This window comes from Saccopteryx bilineata, chromosome 2, assembly GCF_036850765.1.
Source record: "Saccopteryx bilineata isolate mSacBil1 chromosome 2, mSacBil1_pri_phased_curated, whole genome shotgun sequence".
NCBI classification, from domain to species: domain Eukaryota; kingdom Metazoa; phylum Chordata; class Mammalia; order Chiroptera; family Emballonuridae; genus Saccopteryx; species Saccopteryx bilineata.
In genome coordinates this window covers 284,833,397-284,850,745 of record NC_089491.1, presented here as the reverse complement: position 1 = coordinate 284,850,745, position 17,349 = coordinate 284,833,397, and the positions used below count along the sequence as shown (strand labels likewise).

The following is a 17,349-nucleotide window of genomic DNA, read 5'->3' as shown; positions in this document are numbered from 1 at the left end:
GGGAGAGACTGTAGTCCAGTTTCATTCTTTTGCATGTGGCTTTCCAGTTTTCCCAGCACCATTTATTGAAGAGGCTTTCTTTTCTCCATTGTGTGTTCTTGGCCCCTTTATCAAAAATTATTTGACTATATATATGTGGTTTTATTTCTGGACTTTCTATTCTGTTCCATTGGTCTGAGTGTCTATTTTTCTGCCAATACCATGCTGTTTTGATTGTTGTGGCCCTATAATAGAGTTTGAAGTCAGGTATTGTAATGCCCCCAGCTTCATTCTTTTTCTTTAGGATTGCTTTGGCTATTCGGTGTTTTTTATAGTTCCATATAAATCTGATGATATTTTGATCTATTTCTTTAAAAAAAGTCATTGGAAGTTTGATGGGAATTGCATTAAATTTGTATATTGCTTTGGGTAATATAGCCATCTTGATTATATTTATTCTTCCTAGCCAAGAACAAGGTATATTCTTCCATCTCATTATATCTTTTTCAATTTTCCTTAACAATGGTTTATAGTTTTCATTATATAAGTCCTTTACATTCTTTGTTATGTTTATTCCTAAGTATTTTATTTTATTTTTTTGGTTGCAATTGTGAAGGGGATTATTGTTTTGAGTTCATTCTCAATTGTTTCATTGTTGGCATATAGAAAGGCTATTGACTTCTGTATGTTAATTTTGTATCCTGCAACCTTACTGTATTGGCTTATTGTTTCTAGTAGTCTTTTTGTGGATTCTTTGGGGTTTTTGATGTATAGGATCATATCATCTGCAAAAAGTGATACCTTTACTTCTTCTTTTCCGATATGGATGCCTTTTATTTCTTTGTCTTGTCTGATTGCTGTGGCGAGAACCTCTAGTACCACATTAAATAAGAGTGGAGAGAGTGGACAACCCTGTCTTGTTCCTGATTTAAGGGGGAAAGCCTTCAGTTTAGTGCCATTTAATATGATGTTAGCTGATGGTTTATCATATATGGCCTTTATCATGTTGAGATATTTTCCTTCTATACCCATTTTGTTGAGAGTCTTAAACATAAAATTGTGTTGTATTTTATCGAAAGCCTTTTCTGTGTCTATTGATAAGATCATGTGGTTTTTGTTCTTTGTTTTGTTGATATGGTGTATTACGTTAACCGTTTTACGTATGTTGAACCATCCTTGAGATTCTGGGATGAATCCCACTTGATCATGATGTATTATCTTTTTAATATGTTGTTGTATTCGATTTGCTAGTATTTTGTTTAGTATTTTAGCATCTGTATTCATTAGAGATATTGGTCTGTAGTTTTCTTTTTTTGTGCCATCCTTGCCTGGTTTTGGTATGAGGGTTATGTTGGCCTCATAAAATGTGTTTGGAAGTATTGCTTCTTCTTCAATTTTTTGGAAGACTTTGAGTAGAACAGGAACCAAGTCTTCTTTGAATGTTTGATAAAATTCGCTGGTATAGCCGTCAGGGCCTGGATTTTTATTTTTGGGGAGGTTTTTAATGGTTTTTTCTATTTCTTCTCTACTAATAGGTCTGTTTAGGCTTTCTGCTTCTTCTTGACTCAGTCTAGGAAGGTTGTATTGTTCTAGGAATTTATCCATTTCTTCTAGGTTGTTGAATTTAGTGGCATAAAGTTTTTCATAGTATTCTACAATAATTCTTTGTATATCTACGGTGTCCGTGGTGACTTCTCCTCTTTCATTTTGGATTTTGTTTATATGAGTTCTTTCTCTTTTTTCCTTGGTAAGTCTTGCCAAGGGTTTGTCAATTTTGTTGATCTTTTCAAAGAACCAGCTCCGTGTTCTATTAATTTTTTTCTATAGTTTTTCTGTTCTCTAATTCATTTATTTCTGCTCTGATTTTTATTATCTCCTTTGTTCAGCTGGTTTTGGGTTTTCTTTGTTCTTCTTTTTCTAGTTCCTTAAGGTGGGAAGTTAAGTGGTTCACTTGAGCTCTCTCTCTTGTTTGTTCATATATGCCTGAAGTGATATGAACTTCCCTCTTATCACTGCTTTTGCTGCATCCCATTCTGATATGTCGTATTGTCATTTTCATTAGTCTGTATATATCTTTTGATCTCTGCACTTATTTCTTCTTTGATCCATTCATTTTTTAAAAGTATGTTGTTTAGTTTCCACATTTTTGTGGGATTTTTTTCCTCTTTTTTACAGTTGAATTCTAGTTTCAAGGCTTTATGATCAGAAAATATGCTTGGTACAACTTTGATTTTTCTGAATTTGCTGATGTTGTTTTTGTGGCCCAACATATGGTCAATTCTTGAGAATGATCCATGTACACTGGAGAAAAATGTATACTCAGTCACTTTGGGATGAAATGTCCTGTAGATGTCTATCATATCCAGGTGCTCTAGTGTTTTGTTTAAGGCCACTATGTCTTTGTTGATTCTCTGTTTGGATGACCGATCTAGAGCCGTCAGCGGTGTATTGAGGTCTCCAAGTATGATTGTATTTTTGTCAGTTTTTGTTTTAAGATCAATAAGTAGCTGTCTTATATATTTTGGTGCTCCTTGGTTTGGTGCATATATATTAAGAATTGTTATGTCTTCTTGATTCAGTGTCCCCTTAGCCATTATGAAATGGCCATTTTTGTCTCTGAGTACTTTTGCTGTCTTGTAGTCAGCATTATCTGATATGAGTATTGCTACACCTGCTTTTTTTTGGATGTTATTTGCTTGGAGTATTGTTTTCCAGCCTTTCACTTTGAATTTGTTTTTATCCTTGTTACTTAGATGAGTTTCCTGTAGGCAGCATACAGTTGGATTTTCTTTTTTAATCCATTCTGCTACTCTGTGCATTTTTATTGGTGAGTTTAATCCGTTTACATTTAGTGTAATTATTGACACTTGTGAGTTCCCTATTGCCATTTTATAGATTGCTTTCTGTTAGTTTTGTGTCTTGTTTGATCCTTCTCTTTCGTTTTTCTATCTTTTGTTTTTATTTGGTTGTATTCCATACATCTTTCCTCTGTTGCTATCTTTTTTATCTCATGTGCTTCTGTGGTGGTTTTTTCAATGGTGGTTACCTTTGAGTAATGAAAAGGGTCCCTACCCTGTTCATTGTAGCGAACTATTTTGTGAGTACTTTTGCACTCCATCATCCTTTGCTACTGTTAATCTCCATCTTCTCCCCCTCTTTCTTTTTGTTGTTGTCACAGTTTAAATTTGGTTTTATTGTGTTCTTCTTGGAGCTTTTACTTGTGGCTCTGTTTTTTTTTTGTTCTTTGTATCTGATTGGAGAACCCCCTTTAGTAATTCCTGGAGTGGGGGTTTTCTGATGATAAATTCCCTCATCTTTTCTGTATCTGTGAATGTTTTTATTTCTCCTTCGTATTTGAAGGATAGCTTTGATGGGTATAATATTCGTGGCTGAAAGTTCCTCTCTTTCAGGACTTTAAATATTGGGGTCCACTCTCTTCTAGCTTGTAGAGTTTCTGCTGAGAAATCTGATGATAATCTAATGGGCCTTCCTTTATATGTTGTATTCTTCTTTTCCCTGGCTGCCTTGAGAATTTTTTTTTTGCTGTTGGTTTGTGTCAATTTCATTATGATATGCCTTGGAGTAGGTTTGTTGGGGTTAAGAAAACTTGGAGTTCTGTTTGCTTCTTGAACTTGAGGCTTTAGTTCTTTCCACAGGCTTGGGAAGTTCTCATCTATTATTTGTTTGAGTATGTTCTCCATTCCATTTTCTCTCTCTTCTCCCTCTGATATACCTATTATTCTTATGTTATTCTTTTTGATGGAGTCAGATAATTCTTGTAGGGCTATCTCATTTTTTTTAATTTTTGAGTCTCTTTCTTCTTCTCTCTGTTGTGCCTCAAGTTGCTTGTCTTCTATTTCACTAATCCTCTCTTCTATCTGACCTGTTCTATTAGCTAAGCTTGTTACTTCGTTTTTCAGCTCGTGAATTGAGTTTTTCATCTCTGTTTGATTTGTTTTTATAGTTTCAATTTCCTTGAACATATATTCTTTGTGTTCATTGAGTTGTTTTCTGAGCTCCCTAAATTGCCTTTCTGTGTTTTCTTGTATATTTCGGAGGATTTTTAGGATTTCTATCTTGAATTCTCTGTCATTTAGCTCCAAGGTTTCCAATATTAAATTTTTTCTCCATAGATTTTTCCTCATCTAGCTGTGTTACCTCTCTTTCTTTTGTATCCATGATATTCGATTTTCTCTTCCTTAATGGCATCTGAGGGTGGTTTTGTTGATAGTATTAATGAGATTTAATAAAGAATAAAAAGTTAAAAAAATAAATCAAAAAGAGATTTTTTTAAAAAAAATTAATAATGAAATAAAGAAAAATAAAATAAAATAAAAATTTTAAAAAAAGGAAATTATTCCCCTCCTCCTTTTTTCCTCTCCTCTCCTCTCCCCTCTTTCTTGAGAAAATCTTGTGGTGAACTGTGAATTATAACAAACAATGCCTGTAATGGAGGGCCTGAATTGGGGAAAAGTAATAAAGGGGCAAAAAAAAAAGAAAAAAAAAAGAAAAAAGAAGGGGGTATGGACCCACAAAAAGCAAATAAGGAAAAAATTTGGGTCAAGAATAAAATGATTTGCTTTTAGGTGTTGGTTGACTAAGAGTTATGATGAGAGGAATAAAGAGGGAAACAGAAAAATGGGGGGACAAATTAAAAAAATACTATTGTATTTAGTGGAACAAGAACTAGATAAAATGGAGAGCCAGGGATGGGAGCACTGCTAGTGAGTTAAAAAGGTGAAGTAAAAACCCCCCAAAATGCCACAAATATAAGTTTGAGTCCCAGATAAGATAGTTTGTTTGTTATTGAGGTTTGAATGAGAGGAGATGTAAAGGAGAAAGGAAGAAACTAATATAGAGGGAGAAAAGAAAGAGAGAGAGAGAAAGAAAGAGGGAACCACTAAAAGAAGAAAAAAGAAAAAAGAGGAGAGAGAGAGAGTTAAGGGTTTTGGAATGCAACCCTCATAGAGAGAGAGGAAGAGGAGAGAAAAGATAATGGGAGATGTAACACTTATGGGTAGTGTAGTTCAAGGAGAGGAGAGAGTAAGATTGGCAGAGAGTTAATCGGCCAAATTGGAGGAGGAAAAAAAATATCAAGAATGAAGATAAGAGAAACAAACGAACAAATATAATAAAATGGGATAGGTTATAAAGTCTGCAGATTATTCTTGATTTTGAGAGGTTATCTTCTTGCTTTTTCTTTTCTCTCCCTCTTCCTGGTCAGTGACTCTGTAACCTGGGTTCTGCCCCTTTGGCACGCTCAGGTAGAGGTTTGCAGTTGATAAGTCTCTATGGCGATGTCATGTATTGTGCTTTAGTCTCGTTGGCAGTTGAGGCTCATTAGCATTTATAGGCTCCAACAGTGAGAGAGTCCGTGTTCCTGGAGCCTTTCTCCTAGTTTTTCCTTCCTCAATTAGTAGCCTGATAATCCAGCTATGGGGTTGCTGCTGCCTCTGCCTGGATAGTAAGAGGCTCAAAGAGCTGGCAACTCCCCACTCTATTTCCAGTCAGCACAGGGCTCTGGGTAAGGCTCAGTCAGTCAGAACTGCTAGCATAATCAGGCGTGGTTTCCGCCCACTCAAAGAACTCTGGCTCTGCCACTCTGTCTGGTAACACAGGCGGGCGCCCACTTCCCGGGCGCTTGGAGGAAACTCTCGCTATCTGCGCGCGCAGACCAGGATATTTGGCCAGCAGTCTCACGCTCTGAGAGAAACCCCCAACCACATGGGAAAGTTGCAGTGTTGGAATTGGCTCCGCTCCGTCCCTGTGCGCGGCTTTTGCAAGGCGCTGGGGTGGCCCGAGATTCCGCTTTGGCCCACACAAAGGCCCCTGACTCTGCCCCTCTGTGCGATAACACGGGCGCGCACTGCCGAGGCACTCGGAGGAATCTCTCGCTCACTATCTGCACGCGCAGACCAGGATATGAGGCCGGCCGCGTTTCCCTCCGAGTGAATCCCCTACCAGCACGGAAAAGTTCCACTGTTGGAATTAGTTCTCGCTCCCTCCCGTGCGCTGGGGCTGCCCAGAGATTCAGCTTTCGGCCCACAGAAAGGCCTCTGACTCTGCCTCTCTGTGGGGTAACACGGGCACCCACTCCCGGGGCTTAGGAAGAAATCTCTCTCCCACTATCTGCACGCCCCAACCAGGAGATCGGGTAAAATGGCTGCCCCGCCTGTCTTTCTTTGTTTGGGTTTGGCGCAAGTGTTAGCTTGTATTGCCCGGGTTGCCACAGGATCAGTTTTTTCTCGGCTTGGATCTCCGTGCCACGGCCTGGATCTATTCACCCCCTTTGCCCGCCTCAGTTTCTATATTCACGGATCCCAGAGAAAGCTGCCCTGTTTAGGTTAGTGAGGAAGGCGGAGCATTTCTTACTCCCTTATTCCTTCGGGGTTTGGTTATATATTTAGCCAATTTTTCGCTTGATCATACCTTCGGTTGTATTGCGAAACATCTGGAGGCTCCAAGGATAGGTTTTTCTGTTTCTGGTTGAAGATCTTGTTGAGTTTTAGGGGAGATTTATCGGTATCGCTTCCTACCCTGCCATTACTCTGATGTCATCTCTTTCTCAATTTCTTAACACTCATGTCTAAAAGAAATCAGCATGCAGGTCTCTTACCTCCTTGGTTAAATTTGTTCCTATATATTTTATTCTTTTTGATACAACTTGTAAATGGTATTATTTTCTCAATTTCTCTTCCTAAGTTTGTTGTTCCTGAGTGTATAGCAATGCAACAGATTTTTGTATATTGATTTTGTATCCTACAACTTCACTGAATTTTTCAGTACTCTTAACAGTGTTTTGGTGTAGTCTTTAGAGTTTTATATAGGATATGTAATCATGTCATCCTCAAATAGTGACAGTTTTACATCTGCCTTTCCAATTTTGAGGTCAGCATTTATTCTTAATGTTTTTATTTCCATTGAATATATGTCATTTGGTATTATAACACAACTATAAAAGAATATCTTTCTAAAATATGTATGTCATCATGCCATCAACCCTAATTTAAACTTCCAGTGGCTTCCCATTTATATGATTGTACTTTACAAAGTGGGATATACCAAATCCGAAGACAGCATGAGATAAAAAAAAGGCGGGAAAAGTTAGTCACATCTATGTTCCCCAGCCTAACCGAACAAGGTATTTATCCTGTAACATATTATTGGGCTTATAATATAACAAAACCATTATAATAAATCATTCGCGTAAATGTAGAATTTTTTAAACCTGATTTATTTTTTTTTACTGTCGAAGAAACAGGCTTAGTCAAAGTAAGAGTGATTGATATCAACCATGAAGAATTTATGGAAGGATCAAGGCACCCTTCTCTTAACAAAAACAAAAACAAAACAGTAACTGTGAATCTGATTTTTATAAAGATTTGATAGTTTGAGGAATAAAAGATGTTTTAGATTTTCAATAGATACTTTTAAGCTTAATATATATAGAGTACTATTCGTTGATCATATATAATTTTCTGACCTAGTGAAAGTAAACATCTGAATAAGAGCCCCCTCCACTCAGTGCTGGAAGAAGGAAGATTCCTCCCCACTCCCTATTTGGCAACTGCCGACTCTAAAAGGTTCTTTCGGTCTTGTTCTTCACCTAAATCTCCATGAAATGCAATGTCTGCCTATTTTTTATCATCAGTTGTCCTGGAGGAGCCCTGTTGTGGAACACACCTGATCCAACACTAGTGCCGAGGAGGCTTAGCTGTGACAACACTCTCTGCTCTCTGTCAGCGTGCCTTTATTGACAGGCCCATGGTAACCTCTGAGCAAAAGAGCCTCGAAAAAATCAACAGGCCACGTTACTACCCCCAGTGTCAACACTGAAAACAGCAACCACAGAAAAATTGTTAAATATTTCCCTTAAGTTTTTGCTTTTCTGAATTAATTACCTTGAACTATTACTTTATTTCCTAGAGTTTGTCAATACAATAAATTCTTAGAGATGAGAATGTATACAATCTCATGCCTCTCCATCTCACCTTTCTCAATCTTCCCAAGAAAGATCTATGCCCATCTAACTCAACTACCATAAGCAACACAAAGCAGTTTTGCCACACTCTTTGCTTACTGCTGCTGTTGAGGATGGAAATGATTAAAAAACTGAGATCCTTTAGCCCAAACACATTTCAATGTATAAGTATAAAAAGATATTAAGTCAGCATTCCTTAAACTTGGGAAATTTAAAAACCCAGGGACATCTGTTAAACATGGAGATTTCTAGGATCATATCCTCAAAGAATCTTGACTTTCAGATGGGTCTACAGCATTTGTATATTTAACAAACACTCCCCAATACCCCCAACTTATTTATTGAATTGAGATATAATTCAAATATCATAACATGTACCCTTTAACACTGTACAATTCAGTGTTTAGTATATTTGCAAGGTCATACAACCATCTCCACTATCTAATAATTCTAGAACATTTCATCACCCAGAAAAGAAACCTTGTACCCATCAGCACTCAATCCCCAAGTACAAGAACTGACCATATTTCTACATAGGTGAACAGGCAAAGTAATATCTATCTGCTAAAGATGACCTGTTTTTCAGAAGCCTGAGAATTTCATATATTTCAAGGTTGATTCATGGTATTTGAAATTGTTCACCACTATTCACTTCAACCTACAGTCACTTATTTTAAGCTATTTACTTTTCAAATTGAAAGCTTATTAAGTATAAGGTAAAATATGTTTTGATTCTAAAAAAGGACATAAAGCACAGGCTATATATGTGATAACAACTGGATGTCTATCTTCCTTTTACAAAGAAAGGAAAGGAGATTCTGAATTTTAAGAATGTACTAATTTTTCTCTGTATTAAGGAGTTTTGTGGACAAAATAGATCTGTGCCTGCCTGTCAGCATAAACAAGAGATCTAGTCAAAAAGAGTTTGTACCTATTTCACTGCAATACTGGAAAACAACTGGACCATGACTACTAAATGTCTTAAGTAAGAAACAACCACCAGACTGTGACGTAGCCCAAGTGCAATCCAATGGTCAATGAGGCACTGGGACATACAGGAAATTGTTCTATTCACTGGAAAGCTTCTGGCATTATTCCTCAGCAAAAAAGAGCAAAATGGACTATTTACTAAGACATGGACCCAAAGCAAAATGTCAAGTGGACTTCTAAAAAATAAGAGTTTCTGAGAACCTTAATAAGACAATCCAAAAAGCAGGGGACCAGAAGGTCCTATTATGTCTCTTTTTAACTAATGCAATCAGCAATTCTAGTGCTGATAGCTGGATATTTATTGTACGTCTAGATAGAATTCAGAGACCCTGGGTAAATGATGAAAAAGTCAAACCATTGTTTGGGTAAAAATGCCAAACAATGGAAACTAATGGTAAAGTACCTGTAAAGGGTAGAGAAGAACACCAGGAAGATTAGAGGAAAGCATTTCATGGTGAAATTCTGCTACACTATACAAGGAGCACTTGGGATATGAGGTCAAGAGTCTTAGACCGATAGACTCCAACTAATGTTAGGAATTGATAAGACTCTGACCTTTAAAGGAGAGAAGGTAATGGGGGCTTCTGAAGAGAGGCAAAGACCACCGGTCTATTTGCTATAGAGATGGATAGAAATAATCAGGCTATCTGTCCACGTGATTTTTTTTTTAAAAAAGGTGAAAAACGACTTCTAATTTGGCTAAGTTAGAAGCTGAGAGCACCGAAGGGCAGCAGTCTGTCTGAAGAAAACAAGAACAAGTGGGAGAAGGCATGCAAAGCTTTAGTACCATGAATGTTTCAGTACCATGTATGACCTGGAAACGTCCTCCAGAAGAGCCTGCCGGCATCCTGTCCTCAAATCTTGAGACAAAAAGGGAAGCTTGTGAGTTTATCAGCAAAAATTGGGTATGAATAAAACTAGATGGTGAAGCCAAGTACCTACTCTTCAGAACAAGTTCTCATTTCAACTCCTTCCAGCTGATACTGTATGATAGAGTTCTTTCTCTTGTGTACAATCTAAATAATTTATAGATCAGGGGACTATTGTTACTAATAATTGCAGTGGAAGTCTTTAAACAAATATCAGACGCTTTCACAACCTAATTTTCACACCATGGAAAGCATTGTAATATTTATATCACTTTGCAGAAAATCATTAAATAATTTGTATAGCTCTAAGTCATATACTGCCTTTACTCAAAACCCTACCACTAAAAGTGATACCATGAAAATAATTTGGAACACTGCTACCACTTCAACCCTGAGAATCATAATTTTTAAGATTATAATCTATATTAAAACTATGCTACTTCTTTCTAATTAAATAAATATTTATGACTAGATAATATATAGCTTGTTTCTGAGATGCATTGGAGTTTTATTTAATAAATATTTTATTCACCAAGTGCCAAACTTCAAAGAAGGCAACACTAAGAATGTCAGTCCATGGGGTATCTGCAACTGGAAATATTTTATTGTCTCAGATCCAGTCATGACCCTTCTCAGAAAATCTGCCTCTCTATATATATACAGCTCCTGTGGAGTGACTCACCCCAAGACTACCCCTTACCACAGCATATCAGACAAGAGAAGGACAACTGGTGTAAGGTGACCATGACTATACAGGCTTATTGTAAAATATGAGCAGGACCAATTCGGCAATTCTAATTGCCAAGGGTGGCTGATAGAGTTGTATGGTCATAGTAGATCTTTCTGAGGTATTTCAAACCCTGTGCAAAACAAAGCTACAGAGAAGTAGGTCAAGAAATAAGGGAGAACACTTAATTCACAGAGTGACAGAGAGCAGTACAGATGGGTGCCTGGAGTCTGTTTGGCACCTGTCCTTTCTGAGGTCTTCTTACTCACCTTTCCCAGACCCCCCCCCTCCACTTTACAAGAGCGGCTATGTCTGGGCTTCTGTTTCTTAAAATACAATTCCTAAAATAGAAGGAATCCTAGAGATATTAACTTACTTTTCTAAAACTCAAGAGCAAAGTTATTTTTCAGCTTATAGAATTTCATAAAGACATTTGAATGAAGACAATAAAAATAATTTCACCCATAAATTCTTTATTCCTTTGTTCCTTCAGCTGATACTTTCTGTGTGTCTACAAGCTGGCTAGGTGTACAGAAGTGCACAAAAGAGATGAGGCTTCTCTTTGGAAATCTATAATCAAGCAAAAGAAATAGGCATGTGCAAAGTAATACACAGAGTGCTATCAGAGAAAGTCAAAGGAAGAACCTACTTAGGGATGGGTGATCAGGGAAAGCTCCTTAGACTTGAAGGAGTCATCCAGGTAAAGACTGAAGAATGTCTCTAGGCAGGAGAAAAATAATGTACCCAGTTTACCTGCCATGAATTTTTCTGCAATAAAAAATATTCTAAAGTAACTTTAGTTGTTCCAATTCATGATGAACTATAAGATTTTTACAAGAAAAAAATCTTTTACCCTATAACTTTAATCAGTGATCTTTGTTTTGATTATGAAAACTAAACCAACAGCAATTAAATATTGTAGGTTACTGAGCAAGTTCAAGGTACATCAATCAGTTCTTTGTGGGTCTGATTTAAAAAAAATTTTTTTTGTTTATTCATTTTAGAGGAGACAGAGAGAGAGAGAGAGAGAGAGAGAGAGAGAAAGGGGGGAGGTGCAGGAACCATTAACTCCCATATGTGCCTTGACCGGGCAAGCCCAGGGTTTTGAACCAGTGACCTCAGTGTTCCAGGTCGACGCTTGATCCACTGCACCACCACAGGTCAGGCCTGTGGGTCTGATTTTATTGTAACAAAGTATCAGGCCTTTTTTGCACCTTTGTTTTAAAGGATCAGGTTTGACATCCTTACTCTCTCACTGAGCATCTTTGATAATTTCTCCACCCTCTATATTTCTTATAGGTACCAATATTGACCTTAAATGTCCCCAAGGGTACCAAAACCTGCTTCCAGAACAAGTACTGCAGAGAAATTATAATCTGAGCATTGCCAGACTAAAGCACAGGACAGTAATATTCCCAGTCACACCACAACTTCATCTGTCTCCAAGATGTTCCTTGATGTTCCACTCACCTCCTAACTGGTCTCCAACTCCTCCCACAATCTTTCTCAGCAGTGCAACCTGGTGATCATATGTCAGTGCATGTCACTCCCATACTCACAGCTCTCCAGTGGTTTCCAATCTCAGCCCAGTACAACCTACATTCTCTCCAATGGTCAAAGACCCTATTAATATCTGCCACATTTCTCCCCCCTCCTTCATTTTCCCCCATAGCACTATCACCTTTGCTCTACTACACATTCACTTAGTCATCTGTTTATCTCTTCTACAAGGATAAGAGCTTAATGAAGGCAAGAACTTTATATACTTTTTCTTTACTGTTGTATCCCCAAACTTGAATGGTGTCAGCATTTAATTGGAATTAAATACATTTCTGTTGAATGAATGGATAAATATTCCTATAAAAGTCACAGGATGCACAAGCACAGACAATGGTCCTGCTATTTTCACTTGAGGTTTCTTCCTCTTTCTGCAAGGACAAAATTAATGAGAATACAAGAAAGAGCTGTAATATAACTGATGTGACAACCATAAAGAGCTGGTAGGTAGGAAGAAATCAGGGTCCAGAAACAAGATTTTAGAGAGTTCTTTCTAGAAGGTTTCTATTACTAAGTAAAATTTTATGTATTATTTATTTATTTATTTATTTATTTTTAAATTATTTTTATTTATTCATTTTAGAGGAGAGAGAGAGAGAGAGAGAGAGAGAGAGAGAGAGAAGGGGGGAGGAGCAGGAAGCTTCAACTCCCATATGTGCCTTGACCGGGCAAGCCCAGGGTTTTGAACCGGCGACCTCAGCATTCCAGGTCGACGCTTTATCCACTGCGCCACCACAGCTCAGGCTCTAAGTAAAATTTTAAAGTAGCCTATACAGTATCTAGTGGTTTATCAAAGCACTTCCCCCCCACTCTTATGGCCAATTACTACTTTCAAAGGTTTCAGAAAGTTTTATATTTATATTAGAGTTCTTAATCTTCCTTATATCAGCCCATTCTGATTTTTTTAATGTATTATTTGATAAAGGTGTTAGCTAATGCTACTATAGTAATCATATTGCAATATATAACTAATTTGTATCAAACCAACAGGTTATATACATATACCTCAATCTTACAAAATATTATTAATTATAATCTCAATTTTAAAAAATTCAACATATTACTATTTGAGAGGGAGAAAAGGGGCAAAGAGTACAAATATTATATAATAAATCTACTTTTCAGATAACAGCTTCAGAAAATTGCCTTGAAAGGGGGATTCTATGTGGTGGTATTTAATAAGATATTTTCAATATTATTTTTTTCATTATCCTTAGAAGAAAGAAGAGGAAAGAAACATACTCTGATTTGAAAGGTCAATGATTTCCTTCAATTTCATGAAATACCAAGTTACTATATAAAGCTGAATATATTTGATACTCTAAAAACTGAACTATCTGGAGTCAACTTCAAACACCAGCTATCAGTTATCTTGTCAAGACTAAAAGAAATACTGTTTTCCTTATGTTTTTTGAAAGAAGGTAGAAGGAAATACTTTTGAAGGACTACTTAAATCATCAGTTCAAAGGGAAAGGGAATGAAACTTCCATTAAGTTCAATGGCTAAAATTTTGGTTTTAGCAAAGAAGAATCTCAACTGGGACTGGGGGTGTGGAGGGAGACAAAGATTATGAGAAAGTAATAAAGAACCAGTAGCTACTTGACCTTCTCTGAAGACACTCTGAAGTCAGCTAGGTAACTGAAGAAACTAAGAGCAACTAAAAGGGTCATATATGTAGATGGAGCAGAATGGATGGTATATTAACTGAATATTTACTATGTAGCAGGCACTATGTAGCAGGTGCTAAGCACCTTATTATTCATAAATTAATTTAATCATTTATATAAACCTAGAAGATAGGTACCAGGTATCACTAGCTTCATTTAAAGATGATAAAACTGAGACATATATGGGACAAGTGACATGAACAAGGTGATATAGGAAGTGTTAACTTAAAAGGCAAATATCTTAACTCTAATATTAAACTGTCCCTGTGTTACTTCTTCTATAACTGAGTACACTGCTGACTTCTGTCAGAGAAGCACAAAAGTGATTCGGCTCTTAGATCCAGCTCTTAGTCCCATCAGCATGCAACTTCAGAGATCAAGTAAATGACGTCAGTCACCAAATGACTTGCATTTTGTTTTAAATTCATGAACTCTGATCCAGGGCCTAATATCTTAAAAATAAAATAAAACAAAACAATCAAAACCTGCCCTTGACCACAAGGAAGACTTAGTGAATAAAAACAACCCAAAAGGTAATGCTCAAAATACTTTGAAAAGCTGTTTGATGGTATCTATAAAACCTTAGTGCATGCATGCCCTGACCCAGCAATTCCAAAAAGTGCATATATATGTTTGTCAAAATAAAGTTCAAGAATGTTCACAGAAACACTATTCACAATGGCTCTCATCTGGAAACAACCCAAATGTCCATCAACAATAGAATTAGAAAAACGAACAAATTGTGGTATGTTGTTCACGGTGGAATCAACAAACCACGCCCACATGCAACTACATGGATGAATCTTGTAAACATAGTGAGCTATGAAAAAGCTAGACAAGAAAGAGTTCATACGGTACAATTCAATTTATATAATGTTCAAAAACAATCAAAACTAATCTAGGGTGTTAAAAGACAGAATAGCAATTACTCTTTGGAAGGGTAATGACTGAAGAGGCAGTGAAGGGGAGTAGGACTTCTGGAAAGTGTTTGAAAAATTAACACTTTTCCACCTGAGAATTTCCTAGCCTTCCATTTGTACCTTAAACATTAATTCATAACCATCAAGATTTAAACTTGTTTCCTTAAAGAAGAGCGAATATGACAAAAGAATAAATAGATGATTCTATTTAAGTCTATGTTACTATTACTTCTTTTAGAATATTTTATGTAAAAGAATAGTTTTGATATAAATATTTTGCTAACTACAAGAAGAAAAAGGGCAAAGAGAAAACACAGACAGGCAGGAAATAAAAGTTTATCTAAAAATTTCCTTTGCAAAATAATACTCTGACAAAGATGAGTTAGTGGAAAAAACGAATATCCTGAAGTATACTCCAATATTGTTCCCAATAAAGTTTATTTTAAAAAGCTACTCTATTATGTTAAGGTTTGTTATTTATTTCCCTGGTTAACATAATGTTGTGATTACAACCTACTCCATGTTTTGGAAAGCTATATGACTTCCTAAAACAGTTACAGAGCATCAGTTTAAGAGAAGGGAGAATGACATCTCTTTATGATGCTCTTATTAATTTTAATGTGCATTAAACTCTTTCAAATACTGTTATTATGAATCACAGCTGACAAGAGATGAGAAGGCTAATAATAAATTTCTTCTCCTCGCCATAAACGTTGCTAATTTTTCTTAGCAACCGACATTAGAAATTCAAGTCTCTTCAAGATGAAATTTCTTGAAAAACTATATATCTGGGTTCCAGAAGAGCCAGGGATGGTGCTCCAATATCAGATGAAGACAATTTTAGAAAACTCATCATTTAGTGATCACATTGTTTTGACTTTGAATAAGGCTTTAGGTCCTAATTTTGCATTTTTTATTTAGGGTAAATTTATATAGGCATTTTAGAACCTATTTGTAAGTAAAACAAACAGAATTAATGTGTGTAATCAATCAGGTTCTCTAGATGTTATACATTAAGAATTTGGGAACTTACTCTATGACCCTCAGAATGTTGCATGACCCTTCGTTATTAAAATATGTTACAAGAGTATTTAAATCTTACAAGCCTACAAAACGCTCGGCACCTTCCAGCATTGTGAAACGCCAACTAGACCCTCTGAATAGCGACACCCTGCTATGCTCACATATAAAACAGTCCCTGATGTAGTGGGCTGAGAAATAATAATCATGCTTTATACAGCTGATGCATTTTATCCTTTTAAATCTTACTTTTATAATTAAATTTCTAGTTTCTAAAGTGACTAGAATAGACTTTTCTTTTCAGAAACAGCAAATTGGCTCTGGCCGGTTGCTCAGCAGTAGAGCTTTGACCTGGCGTGTGGAAGTTCCAGGTTCGATTCCCGGCCAGGGCATACAGGAGAGGCACCCATCTGCTTCCCCACCCTCCCCCCTCTCCTTCCTCTCTATCTCTCTCTTCCCCTCTCACTGTCAAGGCTCCACTGGAGCAAAGATGGCCCAGGCACTGAGGATGGCTCCATGGTCTCCGCCTCAGGCGCTAGAATGGCTCTGGCCACAACGAACCAACACCCCAGATGGGCAGAGCATCACCCCCTAGTGGGTATGCTGAGTGGATCCTGGTCAGGCGCATGCGGGAGTCTGTCTAACTGCCTCCCCACTTCTAACTTTGTTAAAAGAAAAAGGAAAAAAGAAAAAGGAAATTTTGGCCCTGGCTGGTTGGCTCAGCAGTAGCGCACTGGCCAGCATGTGAAAGTCCTAGGTTTGATTCCCAGTCAGGGTGAGGAGAAGCGACCATCTGCTTCCTCCCTGTCCTCCTTTTTTCTCTCTCTCTCTTCCTCTCTCACAGCCATGGCTCAAATGGTTTAAGCAAGTTGGCCCCAGGCACTGAAGATAGCTCCCTGGCCTCATGCTGAAATAGCTCGGTTGCCAAGCAATGGAGCAGCAGCCTTAGATGGGCAGAGCATGACCCCATAGTGGGCTTACTGGGTGGATCCTGGTCAGGGCACATGCAGGAGTTTGTCTCTCTGCCTCCCTGTCTCCCACTTAATAAAAAATTTTAAAAAATAAAGGAAATTTTATGTAAGAAAAGTAATATAATAATATAAAACTAGATTATATTTAGTCTTATACTTTTAATTAATTACTCTCGCTTTTAAGACAGCTATATTTTTATCTACACTTACATCCCCAATTTAAAAAAATTCTTCTCATCCAGCAACTTTCTATCACTGCTACATCTGTCAAACATTTTGATGGTCAGTATATGTGGTATGCATGTGTAACATTACTGCTTATTTCTTTAAGAGAGTACAGTAAATAAATGTAGTCAAATAAGAAACTAAAATCAATATAAGAAATAAATAGTATAGATATCTAAGAAATTGTGCACATTAATTTTTAAAATAGTCTACTGTTTAAAAATATGATGCAGAAACTTTATCATTTCTCTATTATCTGCATTGAGTCTCAAACATCATATACAAAGAGATGTTATGAATTAAGGATTTAATTATTATGAAATTTTCATTTATATTCACTCTTGGAGTATCACTGCATTACTATTAAAAACACCTGATTTTAAGTCATTTATTTAACTTTATAGGTCCTATTAGTAATCCATTATCACATACATGAGCTTACT

At 36.8% G+C, this 17,349-nt stretch overlaps 1 protein-coding gene across 2 annotated transcripts in view; it reads right to left on the bottom strand.

Annotated features, from left to right (window-relative positions):
• The window catches only part of RABGAP1L (RAB GTPase activating protein 1 like), a 603,348-nt gene that overhangs the window by 174,747 nt on the left and 411,252 nt on the right, over positions 1-17,349 (bottom strand). The window lies entirely within an intron of this gene.